Source organism: Aethalodelphis obliquidens, unplaced genomic scaffold, assembly GCF_003676395.1.
Source record: "Aethalodelphis obliquidens isolate GAN/ISIS:26980383/991018 unplaced genomic scaffold, ASM367639v1 scaffold13, whole genome shotgun sequence".
Taxonomy (NCBI): domain Eukaryota; kingdom Metazoa; phylum Chordata; class Mammalia; order Artiodactyla; family Delphinidae; genus Aethalodelphis; species Aethalodelphis obliquidens.
The window spans coordinates 5,772,214-5,791,206 of NW_020837957.1; the positions used below are offsets into that span (position 1 = coordinate 5,772,214).

Sequence of the window (18,993 nt, forward strand, 5' to 3'; positions counted from 1 at the left end):
TCCTCTTACACTGAACTAGTCTTGTGATGGTGTGAGCCTGAAGTTGTACAGGAGCCACCATGTAAAGTCTGAGAATGTAGCCAGTCGGGAGGAAGTAGAGTCGAGAGATGAATCCTGGTGATATCATCTGATTCTGAAATGAGGCCACTGGTGAAGCCAGCCTCTTTAATAGATTTTATAATTAGGTGAAGCAATATCTTCTCTTCTTTGTTTAAGTCAGATTGAATTGGGCTTCTTAATAACTTGTGACTAAAAGATTCCTAATTGGTAAACTGTTTAATTCTGAATTCACAGCTTTGTCCTTCAACCTGATTCTCTTTTGGTATTTATTATTTTAGTCAATGCCATTATCATTCATCCAGTATGCTAGCTAGAAACCTAGGAGACATCTTGACACCCTTCTCTTTCTCAAGCCCCATATCTAATCTACCAGTGAGTTTTGGATGTTTTGCCATTTAAATTTTTTTTTTAAATCTATTTCTCTTTGTTCAAGATAGCCTCATCTTTCACCTGGGCTATTAAAACAAAACAAAACTCCTAAATATCTCTTAATATCTCCTCATGCATCCTTCAATCTGTTCTCCATTCTTCATCCGGAGGGATTTTTTTCAAAGTACAAATCCTAACATATCATCTTCCACCCATCCCAGTCCTTTGATTAAAACCCTACTGTTACTTTTAGGACAATGAAAACTCCTGTGAGAAGATCTGGCTCTTACCCACCTGGTCTAGTCTCATCTTGAACCCTTACCCCAGTCACTAAGGGCCACTGTACATGTTGATTCTTCTGCCTGGAATGTTCTTCCCTCCCCTTTTCAGATCTTAACTCTGAGCCATTTCCTCAAATAAACCTCCCTTTTAAGTTCAACAATACTATTCTAGCCTCTCATACCACTATATGCTTGATTTGAGATTTATTCCAAATTAGGGGTGATTCCTCTTTCTTGACCACATTTTTACTCTTTAAACAAGAATGAGATGCTAAGACAGAAACCAGTCAAAAATATTCACACATCCTTTTGTCAACTATTAAAAGCAGTGACCAAACTATACTTAGCTATTACCTGCACTGAAGGTAAATTTTTTTGTCTGAAGGTGGACCTGATCCCAGAGTGGGTGTTGATAGGACAGACAAGTAGCTGAAAGGTGAGAGGAAGCAGTGAGGTGGGAGGGGGTGAATGTGAAAAATGACTGATGTAGAGCAGATGCACCAGGTGTCCTAGTTCTTTGTTATAACCTGCTGAATGGGAAGAGGTTGTGACGGATCTTATTAACTCTGGCTTAGAGCAAAGTATTTATAAGTTCACTCTAATGTCCAAGTGTGAAGCCCACATCATCATCCCAGAATAGACTTAATGGATCTTGTGGCAGCTAATGGAGTGTGTTGTCCACATCTCCCTTGAAGTGAGAACAAGCTGCAAAGAGAATAGTTAGCTGACAGCCTCCAGAGGCTGTAACTCTGGGATCCTCTGAAGTGTCCATGACAAGGAGGTTACACGCTCCCTGGGCTGCTCAAATCCAATAACCAAGCAAAGCAGGTATGCATACTAGAGCTGGGCCGTTCCTGCCCAACATGGGGCTCCTCTAATGGACAAACTTTGCTCTACAATACCCCACTGGCCTGGTCAAGCCTTTCTGAGATCTCCACTGCAGTCTGGGGCCTCTGCCTACCCAGTCCTCCTTCCTTCTTCTGTCCTTGCACAAGTGTCAGGTGAGCATCGTGGTCTGAAGTTTTTCCCCATCCACTCCTGCTCCTTCTCCCTTATTCTTCATAGTTGTTTCCTCCAATTAATTATTTGTATATCTAATTCTATCTTGGCATTTGCTTCCTGAAGGATCTGAAATAACACATACATTCAGTTGGAAGAATTCCATTGAGAAAGGGTCTGCAGTGTTTTCCTTTCTCCTTTTGCCGTATCTGGAGGAAAGGAAGTAGAAGAAATGTTGAGGGAGAAGATACTTTCTTGACCACTAGGATCTGGTGATGACTAATTGGCTGCACACTCCTGAGTCGATCATCACCTTTGATTTAGTTCATTCCAAATCTCCTGATGAGGGAGACCCACAGATCTGGATGGTGATGGACTTGTCTCTGAGCAGCTGTCTAGGCATCTGTGTGGTTTCTGTGAAGTATTTGGCTGCACCTTTCACCTGACAGTCATCTAACCTACAGCTGTGACGAATGTGGTCCATTTGGCAAATGCCTTTCCTTCCCTTCCTATTCATCTTTTGATGTCCCAGTCTTCCTGATCTTGACCTCTTGACCTCAGAGAGTAGCTCTGCTCTCTTCTGCCTTACTTTGCCAATACCTATCCCTTCTTCCTAAAATTCCTTTCATCAAGTTCTGGTTGCAAGCCCTGAGGCTCAGCAGATAAGCAATTGGCAAGTAAGGTGCCAGTCTCCTCTTCCTGTAGTCTCACCGTAACACAGCTGTCTGGCTTATGGAGCTCCCCCAAATCAGGAGTGAGGGAGCAAGTGTTCATGCAACAAACTCAAGCACCCAGGAACTTGAATCTGACCCCCCAAAAACTCTTCCTATTCTTCATCTCATTTTTGTTTTTATATTTCTTCCTCTAGCAAGGGCATAAGGTCTGGGAAGATGAGCCATTCTAGTTTGCTCAGATTTCTTTTTTTTTTTTTTTTTTTGGTCTCATATGGTAAGTTCTTCATTGAGCTTAATCTGAGGCGTTTTGAAGTGGGTATGAGGAGAGCAGGAAAGGAAAGTAAAATGGGTGGGTATCTTAAGTGGCTATCACAGGTTAAACGTATATCTTGCAAATCAGTTATAGTGCCAACCTTATTGAGTTATGAGAATTAAATAAGATAATTCATGTAGGGTATTTAGAATGGTGCCTGGACATGTTAAACAATCAATAATATTAGCTATTATTTTGCATTGATTAAAAATTGAGGTGAAAAGAGAAAACAATTTTATTATGTAAAAATCTTACAATGCATATTTCTTGATTTGCCCAACAAAAACTTGAGAATTTGTACGCATACTTATTTTGTTCAAAATGGCAAAAGAAAGCATTATGTTGTTTTTATAATTAAAAAATCATAAAATTCTTATTTACTGGGAAATCCTTGTTTATGTGTAGCTAGAGGTGTGATAAAATGAAGTGCATGACGTTTTATAATAGCAGGGACAAGATCCAGAGAAGAGGGCATGGGGTAAACTTCCTTCAATGTCATCTGTTTATTTATTTATTTATTTATTTATTTATTTATTTATTTACTTGGCTGCGTTGGGTCTTTGTCACTGCTTGCGGGCTTTCTCTAGTTGTGGCGAGCGGGGGCCACTCTTTGTTGCTGTGCACGTGCTTCTCATTGAGGTGGCTTCTCTTGGGCTCTAGGCACGCGGCTTCAGTAGTTGTGGCACACAGGCTAAGTAGTTGTGGTGCACGGGCTTAGTTGCTCTGTGGCATGTAGGATCTTCCTGGACCAGGGATCGAACCCATGTCCCCTGAGTTGGCAGGTGGATTCCCAACCACTGTGCCACCAGGGACATCCCTTCATCTGCTTTCTAATGCTATGCTTCCCCTTGGAATGTCTCCTCAGCCTGTACACTGGATGTTTATGTCTATGCCCAGGATACACAGGTGGCTTCTCAGACCTTCTCTTAGAGACAGATCTTTGATGACTTATGAAGAGGAGGGAGGGGACATATAATTATTTTCTAGATTACTCCAATTGTGTTATATAAACAGAGAGAATGAGCAACAATCAATGCTGCTGCTGGTCCCATTACAAGTTCATTCTTAGGCATGTGGCCTTTAAGACACAGCTCCCTCTTTCTTTTGGGATTATATTAATGTGTCACTATCACTTTGAATAGGAAGGAAGAGAAGGGTGGTCAGATTTCCCCTTTCATCTGTATTTTCCCTCAAGTTGGCAGGCTTTCTTCGCAGCTTTGTACTCAGCAATTATCCATGCTCCTTTAGTATTAAAATCTACATGGCAGGAGGCAGCCTTTGAAGTCTACCTAAATTTTACAGCTGCTACTGCTCATGTTTCCTTCAGAGTTTCTTTACCAATTGATTGAGTGTAGCAGGCATTCTCACTGTCTCCTTCATGTGTCTCGTTCTCTACTTCACATCTTCCTTTTGTCTCTCTTGGGCATTGTTTTGTAATGTGCTTTTAATCTCTACTTTCCAGTTCACTAAATCTCTCCACTGCTGAATCTAATCTGTTGCTTTTTTATTTTAATTTTTTCCATTTCTAGAATTTTTATTTGGTTCTGTTTTATATCCAGTTGGCCAATTCTAATAGTCTCTTGTGCCTTTTCAATATTTTCAAGTTACTTTTTTATTTTTTGAAACATATTAAACATACTTATTTAATATTTTGGGTCTGATTATTCCAATATCTATTCTTTATTGTCTTAATCTGCTGTTTGTTCTTATGCTAGCTTTCACTCATCATGATTTGCTTCCTTTTCAGTATGATAATTTTGACTGTGAACTTACATATCTTAGAACTCTATCTCTGAGAATTTTCTTTGAGTCTATGCCCAAAATTAATTTCTCTGGAGCAGAGTTGATTTTTCTGCCAGGTTTCTGGGAACACTGTTGACCAAGGGTCACTCAAATTATCTTTGGTTTAGGGTTTTAAATACATGGGCACTGTGGCTTTTGGCCCTCAAACCATGAGAATGCAGATCTGGGTGAGGAATTTCTTTGGAGACATTTTTTCTTTATATTTTTTCCTTATCAGACAAAGCTAAGGCTGAGAAAGGTGGTATCTCCATGACTCTCTTTTAGGGAGAGGTTGTTTCTAGTTCACTTGTTGAGAGTATTGCCCTTGGTGGTCCTGACTCTTGTGAAAGGGGTCTTTGATACAACCTCCCATTTCGCTCAGCTTCTGGCTCTGTCTCCTGTTCACTGCTAGTGGCCCATTAAAATTCAGACTTTAGACCATCAGAACTCAGTAAATGTCTCCAAGGAAAAGTTTGGCTCTGGTACTTACGTGATTTTTTGTGCATTGTTGAACTTCAAATAATTCTATTCCTTCCCACTAGCTGAGTTATACATTCAAAATTTTGTTGTTTTAAGAAAAATCTTTCCTAGCATTTTCTGGTGTGCTGTTCTAGAAGGGGTTTCACTTAATGTTTCTATAGCCATATTTTCAGAAACATCCATTCATTTAAAAAAGACTTTTTATTTATTCTCATATGTTTACGTCTCTCACCCTTCCTCCACAACATCTCTTGCATTTTTCCTTTAATCCTCTTCTTTTCCATTCTCACCCTCTACACCTTAGACTATTGCAAGGACCTCAAATATGGATTCCTGCACTACCCATCTCATTTTCCAATTCATCCTGCATGTGCTAGCCAGAAATATACTTACACAGATGAAATGCAAAATGGTCAGCAACAGCATTTTGTAACAGCATCTTGGAAAAGAGCTCAGAAAAAATATTATCAGCAATCCAAGGAAAGGAGGCTATATTGTTGGAGGAAACCTGTAAGTAAATAAATATACATATGACAATCAGATAAGCACTTTGCAAGGTGCAAGAGGCAGGTCCAAGAGGCTGTCTCTGGGAGCAGAGAGGAAGGAGAGGTCAAAGCTGACTGGATAGAGGATGGGATGCTAAAGGGCTTTACAGAAAAGATGGTGTCTTACTCCAGTCGTGAAGTAGTTGTTATCCAGGTGAAAAGAGGGTAAGAGGAGGTATTCTGGAAGCAGAAACAATATGTGTGAAGACACCACATATGGTTTACTTGGAGACAAGAAATTTGAGTAAGGTATAGAACGGAGGACATCCCAATGGTAGAGATGTAGTCGCAATTTAGATTTCCGTTCTGCAGAAATATATAACAAGAACACCTCTCCAGTTCTTTCCTACATTTTATTATAGTTCACCAACCCAACAGGTTAGCAGAGAGGTAGTATTATGTTTTAGACATTCGAAGTTGCTTTATTAGCTACCTAGTTCATGCCATATCTGAGGTTTAAATTTCTTCCACTACGTTTTTCCAAATGAGTTTTGAGTCCCTTTTGAAAGCTTTTACGTGCAGATAGTGTGGGGTAGTTGTTAAGACCAGACTCAGGAATCAGATTGCCTGGGCTCAAATCCTAGCTCACTGCTATGGCAGGCCATGGCCAGACCAGCTGCACTGAAGAATCAGGTGGGCACACTGGCCATGCAAGAGCCAAAACAGGGAGATAATTGGATTAGGTAACAGTGGCTCAACCAGAAATTCTGACTCTGGAACCACAACACTAGGGTCTAAATGACGTGGTTCTCTCCCAGACTAAAAAGAAATGAAGGGTAAGTACAGTGTTGCAGATTCTTCCAACCTGGAGGATCTCCACAGCACATGAGCTGCTGAAACTACTCCACTTTAGGTATGCTTGAAAAATAAAGTTGTCACGAGAGAGATTTATCTCTTTCCCATCTTGCTCTTCTGTGTATCTTTTGCGTTGCTTACTAGTTGAAGCAATAGTAAAACCGCAGAAAATTTAATCTTAGCTCACCTAGAGTTATCAGTTTTGCCGATCTGAACCTAGACCAACCTTTGGATAGCTTAATCACTTACGAGCTATGATTCGCTCATCTGTAAAATAGGACTGATTTGAGGATTATGAGACAATAATTGCAAAGTCCTTGACAGTGGCTGGCTCATGGGAAGTATGAGCTAAGGTTGGTATTATTAAGTCACTATTTCACATGGTTACCCATTTCATTTTTGCCAATTCTTTCTTATCCAGAATCAGATGGTCATACCTGTAAACTCTACATCTTGTTTTGTTTATTTTTTTCAAAAATTTTGTAGAATGAGCCAAATTTCTCCTTCACAGCTATTCTCTTTTCGTGTTACATTTATACCATTCCACTTGCCTATCCAAAATCTGCTCCCTCGGTCTTTCCCATCTTAGTTCATGGYCCTCCAWCTTTCTGTTTGATTAGAGTCAGTATCGACTCCCTTCTTTTTCTGACAACCCAAATCTAACCTGTAACATCTTTCTGCTACACCTCATCTAAGTCACTGCAGTGTCTCTCCTGGTTTACTGCAGTAGCCTCCTAATTGGTCTCCCTATTTCTGTTCTTATCCCCATTTAATTTATACTCAATGCAGCAGCCAAAGTAATCTGATAAAATAAAAATTTGGTCCAGTCTGTTAGTCCTTTGTTCAAACCCTCAAATGACTTTCCTCCTCACTCCAGGTAAATGACAAAGTTCTCTTAATATGAGATGTGAGGCCCTATATAATTTGAACTCCTTTATCTCTTATCTCATCTACTACTCTCTTTCTTGCTCACCTACATACACACTGAATTCCCCAATCTGGTATTTGTGCTCTGGTGTGAATTTCTGGGTCCAAATGCATGACTTTACATTATCTGTATGCAAATACCTTTTGCTTAGATGTGGCTTTTCAGTATCGTCTTCAGTTCTGGTGCTTTTATCCAGCTACTGGCCATTCCAAGTGCATGTTGTGTTTACATTTGATCAACATGTCGATTATGTCCTCATTCATTTAAGTCATTAATAAAATGTTAGATCAGATTAGCAAACAAAGACTTTGGATTCACTACTAGAGACCTTTAGATAAGACTATAAAGACTGTTCATCCAATTGCAAATACATATATTCCTGCACCCTACGTTTCTCACACTTGTTCCTTAGTAAGATGAGGAAACTCAGAAAGGATAAATGAATTGCTCAAGGACCCATGACTAGTAAGCAGCAGACGTGGATCTAGACTGCTGATCCAAGGACTTTCCCAATATTACATAATACTTTAGCATTTTTGTATTTCCTACAACACCAAGCACAGTGTTTTTCAAGTCCTCAATGAACATATGTTTATTGCTTGTTAATATGCCTTGCTTTCACTGTCCTGCAAACTAAGTCCTTCATTTAGACCTGTGGTTCTCAACCCATGACAATTTTGCCTTCAGGGGACATTTGCAAAGGCCTGGAGACTTTTTTTTTTAAATTAAAATATAGTTGATTTATAATGTTGTGTTAGTTTCTGGTGTACAGCAAAGTGATATATATATATATATATATATATATATATGTATATTAGTTTGTATATGCTAAAGTATTATTTTATCCCTCCCCCACCCTCTTTCCCCTTTGGTAACCATAAGTTTGTTTTCTATGTCTGTGAGTCTATTTCTGTTTTGTAAATAAGTTCAATTGTGTCATACTTTAGATTCCACATATAAGTGATATCATATGTTATTTGTCTTTGTCTGACTTACTTCAGTTAGTATGATAATCTCGAGGTCCATCCATGTTGCTTCAAATGGCATTATCTCCTTCTTTTTTTTTTATGGCTAAAGGAGTATTCCATTTTATACACACACACACACACACACACACACACACACACACACGCACACACACACACACACACCACATCTTTATTCATCTCTTGATGGACATTTAGGTTGCTTCCATGTCTTGGCTATTATAAATAGTGCTGCTATGAACATTGGGGTGCATGTATCTTTTCAAATTTGAGTTTTTTCCAGATATATGCCCTGGAGTGGGATTGCTGGGTCATATGGTAGCTCTATTTTTAGTTTTTTAAGGAACCTCCATACTGTTCTCCATAGTGGCTGTATCAATTTACATTCCCACCAACAGTGCAAGAGGGTTCCCTTTTCTCCACACCCTCTCCAGCATTTGTTATTTGTAGACTTCTTAATGATGGCCATTCTGACTGGTATGAGGTTGTACCTCATTGTAGTTTTGATTTGCATTTCTCTGATAATTAGTGATGTTGAGCATCTTTTCTTGTGCCTATTGGCCAAGATAGGCACAAGACATTTCTTTGGAGAAATGTCTATTTAGGTCTTCTGCCCGTTTTTTGATTGGCTTGTTTGATTTTCTTGTTATTGAGTTGTATGAGTTGTTTGTACGTTTTGGAAATTAAGCCCTTTTTGGTTGCATCATTTGCAAATATTTTTCTCCCATTCCTTTGGTTGTTTTTTCATTTTGTTTCTGGTTTCTTTTGCTGTGGAAAAGCTTATAAATTTGATTAGGTCTTATTTGTTTATTTCTATTTCCTTGAGAGACTGACCTAAGAAACATTGCTATGATTTATGTCAGAGAGTGTTTTGCCTATGTTCTCTTCTAGGAATTTTATGGTGACATGAGTCTTTAGCCATTTTGAGTTTATTTTTGTGTATAGTGTGAGAGAGTGTTCTAACTTCACTGATGTACATGCAGCTGTCCAGCTTTCCCCACTCCACTGGCTAAAGAGACTGTCTTTCCTCCATTGTATATTCTTGCCTCCTTCTGGAGACTTTTTTGATTGTCGCGAATGGGACATGCTACTAGAGGCCAGGGATATGCTAAGCATCCTACAATACACAAAACAACCTCTTACAAGCAAGAATTATCTGGTCCAAAATGTGCTGAGATTGAGAAACCCTGATTTAGAAATTAGCTTATTGATTTATAAGCAGTTAAGAGGAGGTCTGAAAGGGCACCAAAGCAAGTTGATTGTTTTTTCCCTCTGGTTTCCTTGTTAATAGACCCAGCTTTTAAATAAAACAAAAGAACTCTTGAACTAAAAAGAAACCAGACATGCAAATAAAACCTTGAAGCCCAGCTCCTTTTAGTACCTGAGGTCCTTGTACTTGCACTGAGAGGTGATAGCCAAGTAACAGCCACCCTCCTCATCTGGGATAAAGAAGGCTGTACTCATTACATATTCATGTTTTCAATGGCATTCTTCACTTAAGAGATTCAGGGCACATTATTAATTAAAGCAATGAATTCCCCAGAAACAACAGTAATTAAACCTCAGAATCAAAACAGCACAGAAAAGCAGGCCTCATTTTTCCATCCTATCTGAAACACTGAGAAAAATCATACAGCTTCATGAGGCCGGGTGGGGAATGGGATTTATCAAGAGGGCAGACCACACACCTTCACTTATGCTTTCTTCCTATTGTTTCTTGCTGCTAGTTCTAAACATGAGCCATAGACAGAGCTACCAGGAAGCAAATAGCTGGTTGGTAGTGGTAGTGTCATCACTTACATGGTATGTGTCTTATCTTCCATGAAGAAGCAGTGGAATTCTGGAAGAGCAGGAGGGTTAGAATTTAAGGAGTCAGAAATCCACCCTCTTAACCTAGGCAACCTTGGCCCTCTCCTTGTCTACTCCATACTTACTACTTGGACAACCTCATAGTTTAACTCCCACATATTTGCTGAGTACTTCCATGTCTATATTTTTCAGTCCAGGTACTGTGCTGAATGGTTTGCATGTCTTATTTTTTAAAAATCTTTCAGCAGCCCTATGTACTCTTATTCACATTTTCTAGTTTATGAAATTAAGATTTAGAGAAGTAATTTGTCCAAGATCATATGTATAGAGGGTGAGAATGTTGGGACTTGAACCCAAGTCTTTTGTTCCCCCTTCATCCTCAATTACATTGTTTGGTTCACGTTCCCATTGTTTCCCAGCTGGATTATTGCCCCAGTTTCCTAACTAGGCTTCCTTTTATGCCATCCTACACTCTGCAACCAGGATAATCTTTGTTATATTATACTTATTATTCCCCTAATTAGTCTAACTAAATGATTTATGATTCCTTGAGTATATCAGGTTCCATGTCCTCACTATGTTGTTTCCCTAACTGATATTTATTCTCCTTAAAAATTCAGCCTCATTGAGTAGAAAGGTAGCCATACCTTTTAAAAAACATAGACTTAAGTTACATGCCTTATTAACATATGTTAAAAAAGAGAGGAAAAAAAAAGTTAAACTTTTTGAGTAATCCTCACATGTTTGTGAAATAATTTTCCATCCACAGTATTGGAATACTTTCTTTACTTTTGTCAATTATATCATTTACATGGATTTCATTAGGCCTGACGGCTTATCATTGGATGATAATGAAGTTCACCACTTTTCTCTTTCCCTTATCTCTAAAATGTCAACCTTTTAATTTTTTTACAGTATTCTTAAGGCACCTCAAATCATACTTCATTCACCTCCTTTACTGTGAGAATTAAACACATACTCAGAGTACGCATATTTGTGGGCATATCAATTGGTACCTCTCTCTGTTTTCTCATTAATTGGTGTAAGTCCACTGACGCTCTGACCCATTTGGTCCAATCCCTCAGGAGGTGCTACATTCAAGGAAGTACAGACCTTCTGAATCTTTTTTTTTTTTTTTTTTTTTTGCGGTACGCGGGCCTCTCACTGTTGTGGCGTCTCCTGTTGCGGAGCACAGGCTCCGGACACACAGGCTCGGTGGCCATGGCTCATGGGCCCAGCCGCTCTTAGGCATGTGGGATCTTCCCGGACCGGGGCACGAACCCGTGTCCCCTGCATCGGCAGGCAGACTCTCAACCACTGCGCCACCAGGGAAGCCCTGACTCTGTTTCACTTGTCTGTCTTGAAGAACATAAGTAGGGATGGAGATTATATTTTATGGCAACTCATGAAGATCCCCAGCTACCTCCTGCAGTGCCCTGTAACTTTCCCCTCATTTATGCCATCCCATCCCTATACTCTCTCAGTCTCCTCCCCCAACTCTTCTTGCTCCCACACCCTTCCTCTCCACCCACCTGCTCTATCAGTTTGCAGCTCTCTCTGCTCTCCTCCAGATAACCACCCATTTAGCTTTTGTTTTTTCTCCACCTTCCACATTCTGGGGATTCCATTACATAAAAACTGAGTATTAGTCTGGCAGTATCCTGAGAACAGCAGGGAGAGGGGACAAAATGGGCAATACCATGTCACTTATACTTTAATAGTTTAATTACAATTTTTTTGTAGGGTAGGGGCCACGCTTCCACTTGTAATCATGATTTTGGTGAAGTGAGGAACCTTAGAGATCTGATAGTCCACTTTTCTAACTACATAGATGAAGAAACAACAGCTACCCGAATAGGTGTGACTTACCCTTGATTACACGGCTGGCCAATGCCATAGTTAAGGCAGACCTTCTACTCAGAGATCAGGATATGTCCTAGTATTCAATGTTGTTTAAACTCGTCACTCAGTGCTAAGTGCAATGCCTCTTGAAAGATCTGTATTGGGTGAACGTGGGAACAACAACAACAAAAAATGTGATTTAATGATTACAGTTAAAGTAGAGTATCCTTTTCCCCACCACACCGTGAAGAGGAACTGAATAAAATAAGTTTTGTTGGCAAAACTTTTGTTGGCAAAATAAGATTGGCTTGCCAGTCTGCTTATGCTGTTTTAGTTATGATGTTTCATTGTGGATTACCTGGGAGTCTTGTATTCTATTTTAATGATACAATGAATCTTTAAAATGAAGGTAAATATATCCCACCCCACCCCAAATGGCCTTTTAAGTTTTTATTGGCTGTGCTTTGATAGTAATAAAAATAGTAACGACAACACTAATAGCTACCACTACACATTGCAAAATATGTGCCAGTCCTCCCACTAAACATTTAATTTCTCTTATTTAATTTAATCTTCAAAATAACTCTGTAAAAAAACAAGTGTATATATCTACCTTACAAATTAGGAAACAGACGATCAGAGGAATAAGATAACTTATCATCACTTAGTAAATAGTGGAGTCACAGTGTAAACCCAAGCCTTCTGGTCTCCAAGAAGCTATGCTTTTACTCACTGCCATATAAGGCAGAAGGTGACAGCATCTACCTCATTCTGCCTTATGTTATATGTAGTTCTTTCATTCAAGGGGCTTTTAATACTATACACTGGGACAGGTGGTAGGAACACAAAGTCCAAGAAAATATTTTCTGCTTTTAAGGAGACTATAGTGGGGAAAATAGACAAGCAAATCAACAATTATAGTAAAGAGTAAGAAAGGGTTTTCCTTGAGATATAAATGTGATACTCAGAGTGCCATGGGGGACATCAAAACGAGTGGGAGTGGGGATGGTCAGGGAACGCTTGCAGGTCTAGCGGGCCTTTGAGGTGAATGTTTAAGGAGGAATAGATGTCAGTTAGGGAAACAGTATGTCTGAAGACATGGAACAGATGAACTCAAAAAGTGGTGAGTAATTCATTTAGACTGGAGAGAGCAGACCGTTCAAGGCTCTGCAGAAGGATCTGGAGATGTGGTCTGTGGCCAGGACCTGCAGGGCGTTTGAATCATGTTGAGTGGTTTGGAATTGATCCTGAGCACCATGAGAAACCGCTGTGGAATTTTTATCAGAGAAATGACTTAATCAGAGATGGTTTAGGGAGTGTACTTGTACTTGGGTAGGGCTGGGGAGGGTAGAAAGGCAGGGTGGGGCATTGGGTGGGGGGATGGGAGATTATGGACAGGGCATTAGAGGGGAAGATGCTGTGACCCAGGTACAAAGGGAGCAGGGTGGACTGAGGCACCTGTGAGGGAAAAAGGAAAAGAGGAAACGGGTTCCCCAGATTTGAAACAGGTCCTTTGACTGCCATGGGGACTAACTAGATGGTAGGCTTATTTGCTCTGTTGACATTTGACTCTGACCCTTCCTCAGGGAGACTTTACTGAGACTTTACTGGGTGTGTTGTCTTTTAAAAAGAAGCAGAAGAAGGACCAAATGTGAAATGAATCACAAAGAGATATGACCAAGAAAGAGACTCAACCAAGGGACCTGAGGGAGGTCAAGAAGGAAGAGATGTTTCCTTTCTCTTTTCACCTTGAGCCTTGCGTCCTTTTTTTCCCTCTCTGGTCTTTCTCATGTCTTCTCACTTACTCTTCCTCTGCCTCTGTACTTTAGCACGCAGTGCACTGTGGCTAAAGGTCTCAGGAGAGCCCAGAGCTAAACATTAAGCAGTGCTGAAACTACAGCACAGTTTAACTTTAGAATGTGGTCATTGCTAAACTGGGGCTTTTGGAAAAGAACTGTTTCTTGATTCAAACACACGGCATGGGGGAGGGGTGGATTCAGGGGAGCTCAGCTTTTGCTTCCACAGTGTTCCTTGAAAAAGCCTAAGTACTGCTTGTGAACAGTATCTATGTTTTTCCATTGATATGTAGCTATTAGTTTGAACCCAGGCCTATGAAGTCGCTGTGATGCTAATGACCTTTTGTTTGTAAAAGACCTCAAGATTCTCAAATTATGCAATCCCCATTGCCAAAAAGCTTTCAGGTGGCCTTTTGAGCAAAATAAAGAAAAATGGCACATAAATTCACATCCATTTTCTAATGTAAATGCTGTTTTATTAAAAATGGAGTCTATAGAAGGGCAATCATAATTTAAATTAATGTGTCTTCAAATAATACTTGTTATTGCCAATTATTTTTTCATATAATATAAAATCTCTGGTTCATAAATAATAGTCTTTCCCTATTCAGGAAAAGCCATGCTCAGCAATGTGTTATTCATGACTTAATTATTCTATAGATGCTTCATTCATATGCATGCAGATATATCTGGCAGCATTGCATTTTAATGAAGATGCTGAAAGGCAGCAGGCTATAATTTCTAACAGAGAATTCTGTCAGGATTGAACAATAGCAGCTCCTCGAGAGGACTAGGAAATAGCATAGCCCAGAAAGAAAATTAAAAACCCATTTAAATATTTTAATTATAATCTTCATTAGTGAAATCTTGAAATCCTTTTGCACATCCACAGCTTCTATAGTTTAGGAGCTATTTTGGTTGGAGGAGAATAATTTTGAGGAAGGGGAATATTTTCAAGATTCCATGGTTTGAGATACAACCAGTCCCTAGGGAGCACACGACTGGGCCTCTCTCCCATCCCCTGCGCCCCCTTATCCTGAGTTGTTTTTTTTATTGAATTAGTGGGGTCAAAATGACCAGTTGAGTCAACATTGCAAGGTACAATGAGAGGAAGAAGGGGGGGGATTAATTTCAGGGTTTTTACACCATATATATATACTATATGTATGTGTATATATATATACATACATACATATAGTGTAAGATTTCAGCACGGCAAAATGCACCTCAAATTTCCATCCCTTGACCCTCCAGAAAGTTCGGCTTGACTAGAAACAACTAAGACCTATTTTGACTGTAGAGATGGCCACAATTTTGTTATGGTTTCTCTCTTTCTCATCTTGCTAGAGATGAAGAAATGTCAGAAAAATGATAGAATTCTCAAAAGCATGTGATATCAGCTAAGTAAATCATGATACAGATCATAATTCTACTTGTTCTGTTACAGAATAAAAGCCAACTAGAACCTGTCATTACCATGTTCAGATATTTTAGGAGAGCTGTGAATATGCAAGTGATAGGGCGTTTTAGGCATCTAGGAAGGTGTGGCGTTTTCTGGAAGGGTGATGAACAAGAGACACAGCTGTCCGCGCACTACCCTGGGTTTCCTCCTACTCCATTGAAATGCTCTTGTTCTGGTCATCAGTGTTCCTTGTGTCTTCAAATCCAGTGCACATTCTTCTGTCTTCCTCAAATTCCCCCCTCAGTAGAATTCAGCAAAGATGGCAACTTCCTTTCTACAAACATGCTTCTCTCGGAACTCTTGAGACACTGTACACTCCTGCTTTTCAGACTTCTTGTCCTTTCCTTCTTTTTTCTTTGTTCAATGTTGACCTTTGATAAATAGAATTTAAAATTTTTTGCATACTTGAATTTTCAATCGTTTTATGTGTTTTACATCTTTCATTAAGGAATTCCTTACATCGAAAATTTCTATTTGCTTGTCACATTTTGAGGTAGAGATCCAACCTTTTTGTATTCTATATGTATGACCATTTGTCCCAGAATTACTCATTGAAGAGATCTCCTTTCACCAAGAATCTGCAAAGCCAGCTCTCTGTCATCTGTCAAATACTTGTATAAATATAGGGCTATGTATTAGTTGCCTATTGCTGCATAACAAATTACCACAAAATTTTCAGGTTAAAACAACACCCACTTATTATCTCACAGGTCTGTAGATCTGAAGTCTAGGCAGCCTTGGCTGGGTTCAAAGCCGAAATCAAAGAGTTGGCTGGGCTGGGCTCTTATCTGGAGGTTTTGGAGAATAATCTGCTTTCAGACTCATTCAGGTTGTTGGCAGAATTCAGTTCCTTGAGGCTATAAGAGTAAGGTCCCCATTTCCTTGGCTGTTAGCCTGGAGCCACTCTCAGCAGCTCAGGGCCACCCACATTCCTTGTCCTGTGCCCCCTTCATCTTCAAAGTCAGCAATTCCATGTCAAATTCTTCTCGGCCTTCCAATCCCTGAGTTTCTCTTCTTCCACCAACCAGAGAAAATTCTTTACTTTTAAAGGGCTCATTTGATTAGACCAGGCCTACCTAGATAATCTTTATTTTTTCATATAATGTAATGTAATCATGGAAAGGACATTTCATATTCTACCTCGGTCCAGGGGGAGTCATTCGTAGAATTCTGCCTACACAATCTGTTTGTAGCCTTTCTAACCTCTGCCATTGGCTTATTCCTGTGTCAGTATCTACACTGTCTAATCATGTTCCATCAAGAGCCCCGCTGATATTGAAACTGTGCACTTCAGATTGAGACTTGAACCCAGCCAAACTCCTGATTGGGACTTGAATCCACACAGCTAGGATTCAAACCCAGTCAAAACTGTCTTCCAATTGAGGTCTTCCAACTGAGGTCACACACCTGGTTTCAGGACTTAATGAAGCTCAGGTTCTTGATGTCTCATCGCAGAAAGAATTCAGTGAGAGACAAAGTGATAGGTAAGAAGTGGATTTATTTAGAGAGAAACACACTCTACAGACAGAGTGTGGGCCATCTCAGAAGGTGAGAAAAGCACCAGAGTATGGGGTTGTCAGTTTTTATAGGGGCGCCTAATTTCATAGGCTAATGAGTGGAAGGAGTATTCCAGCTATTTCAGGAAGGGGCAGGGATTTCCAGGAATTGGGCCACCGCCCACTTTTTGATCCTTATGGTTGGTCTTGGAACTGCCATGGTGCCTGTGGATGTGTCATTTAGCTTACTGATGTGTTACAGTGAGCGTATACTGAGGCTCAAGGGCTAGTGGAAGTCGACTTGTCTGCCATCTTGGACCCATTTGGCTCTAATCAGTTTATGTCATGTCCTCTGGCTATGTCATTCTCTCAAAGGTTGGGCCCTGCCCCCTTCCCTCCTGTTTCAATATTTTAATTGGAATTTCATTTTATCTATAGTTCAATGTTTTTGATATTGAATCTTTTTATTAAAAAAATATGATGTATCTCCTCATTCATAAGCTTGTTCATAAGTCTTGCATATCTTTCCCTTTTTCACATGTCATAATGAAACGTTACAATGACCTCTGGCCCAAAGCAAAAATTTTGAATGTGAGGTGGGACTTCTGGAAAGGTTGAGTGAGGCAGTAGGCAAACCCTCTCCCTAAAAAGCAAATACAAAATCAGACAAAGCTGTTAAAAACAGCCATTCCAGGATTTTGGAAATTGACCAAAGGCATCTATCTAATTGAGAAGCATTTATTTAAGAAAAACTAAGCATCATTAAGAATACTGGGAGTCTGTGCATTTTATCCTGGGGTTTCTGCCATTCCCCACCCAGCTCTGCTACTCAGTACTTTTATAAGGGCCAGGCAAGCTGGAGGAATCGCAGCCTTCTTACTAGAGGGGGCTGATTTGCTCTGGAGAGAAGCACAAATACACAAGGGCATTGTCAAAAATGATAACAGGAGAATCCAGGGATAATAGCAAACAATTTAAGAAGGCTGCCTGAGGTGTCAATACTGCTTGGGCAAGTGAGAGATTGACAGACCAGCTAGAAAATTAAAAGGGAAATCCAGAGATCAAGAGAGTGATAGAGGGGTTCAGAAGTGTCCACTTAGCCCTGGTGATTTGGAAGCAGATGTACGCATGCTCAATGACATGCACTCACAGAGGAAAGACCAGATAGGGCCCTGGCTATCTACTTGTCCCTGATGAATGTGAAGTCTTGAGTATGCAGAAAGAATAAGCTAGAGCAGACTGTAAACTGCCTGAACTTTGATGACATTCCTTAAATACACGCAACTTCACAGCCAAGGGTGGAAACCTTACTGGTTCAAGATGTTTATGTACAACCTCTAATCAATCATTGACTGACCATTAAGTTAGGCTGACCCCTAGGGAGTCAGACTTAAAAATAAAGCAAAAGTATATTAAATAAAAAACAAAAAAATACCCTGAACAAAGGCGTCAGTGGCTACACACTGCCGGGAAGACAGACTCTACAGAGTTAATCCAGGCAAGCCATTACAGAAACAAAAAAAATCAGCAACAACAACTACCCCGGAGGGGATAAGAATTCAGAGTTGCTGCAATACATTATCTACAAATTTCCAATTTAAAAAATTGCATGCAAAAAAAAAGCTTAGGAAGGTATGACCATACATACACAGGAAGAAAAGTGAAGGGATTTCCGGACATGTCACCCCAAAATATGCCACCTTGACATATTATTTTGAGTTGAAATCACTTGAAAAAGAGCAGGTGAAATTAAGGTACTTGATTTCCCTTTTTATTCCTGAAAACAGAAGTTAAAACTCCCATGTGAGAGCTGCCCTCCCTGTGCCAGGAGGAAAGGAATATTCTTATCACCAGACATGAGAGTCAAGGCCAGGAAACTTCTGTACTAACAGACCTTGTTAAAATAACTCTTATCTTCCTTTGGTCTCTTCATTTTAGTTATGTTTCCCCTACAGCGTTTGCCTCCCCTACCGTTTCTGGCAGTGAAGATGGGATAGTACTGACTGGGTCACTGCTTATCACTCTCGGGGCTGAAGCTGAGAGATCCTGGGACATTTGACAAACGCTGGAAGTTGGTAAGAGTTCTTACTATGTCACTCTCTCCCAAATCTCCACCTGTAGGGTCTGGGTGGGAGGGCGAGAGTGATGAGTCTCCCTTTGTCTTTTTCCCTTTTCAAGTTCAGATTGGCAGGGAAAACCATCGGTGTGAACTAGTTTTTTGTGCATAGCACCTCTAATGTTTTCTGTTTGGAGTACTCTTGTTTTCTGTTGATCTCCTGCCTCCCAGAGATAGTTTTCCTTTGTCTCTGTTTCTATGTCATTTGTCATAAAGAGGAGATTCATAGGGTAAAACAGAGGTATAGGTCTCACAAGGCT

The 18,993-nt window shown here is 40.0% G+C and overlaps 1 long non-coding RNA gene across 1 annotated transcript in view; it reads left to right on the top strand.

Annotated features, from left to right (window-relative positions):
* LOC113624349 (uncharacterized) overlaps positions 1-18,993 on the top strand; it is a 187,087-nt gene that overhangs the window by 50,915 nt on the left and 117,179 nt on the right. The window contains exon 3 of the long non-coding RNA XR_003434310.1: positions 18,573-18,692. This is a non-coding gene — a long non-coding RNA (uncharacterized LOC113624349). The remainder of the gene's footprint in view (positions 1-18,572; positions 18,693-18,993) is intronic.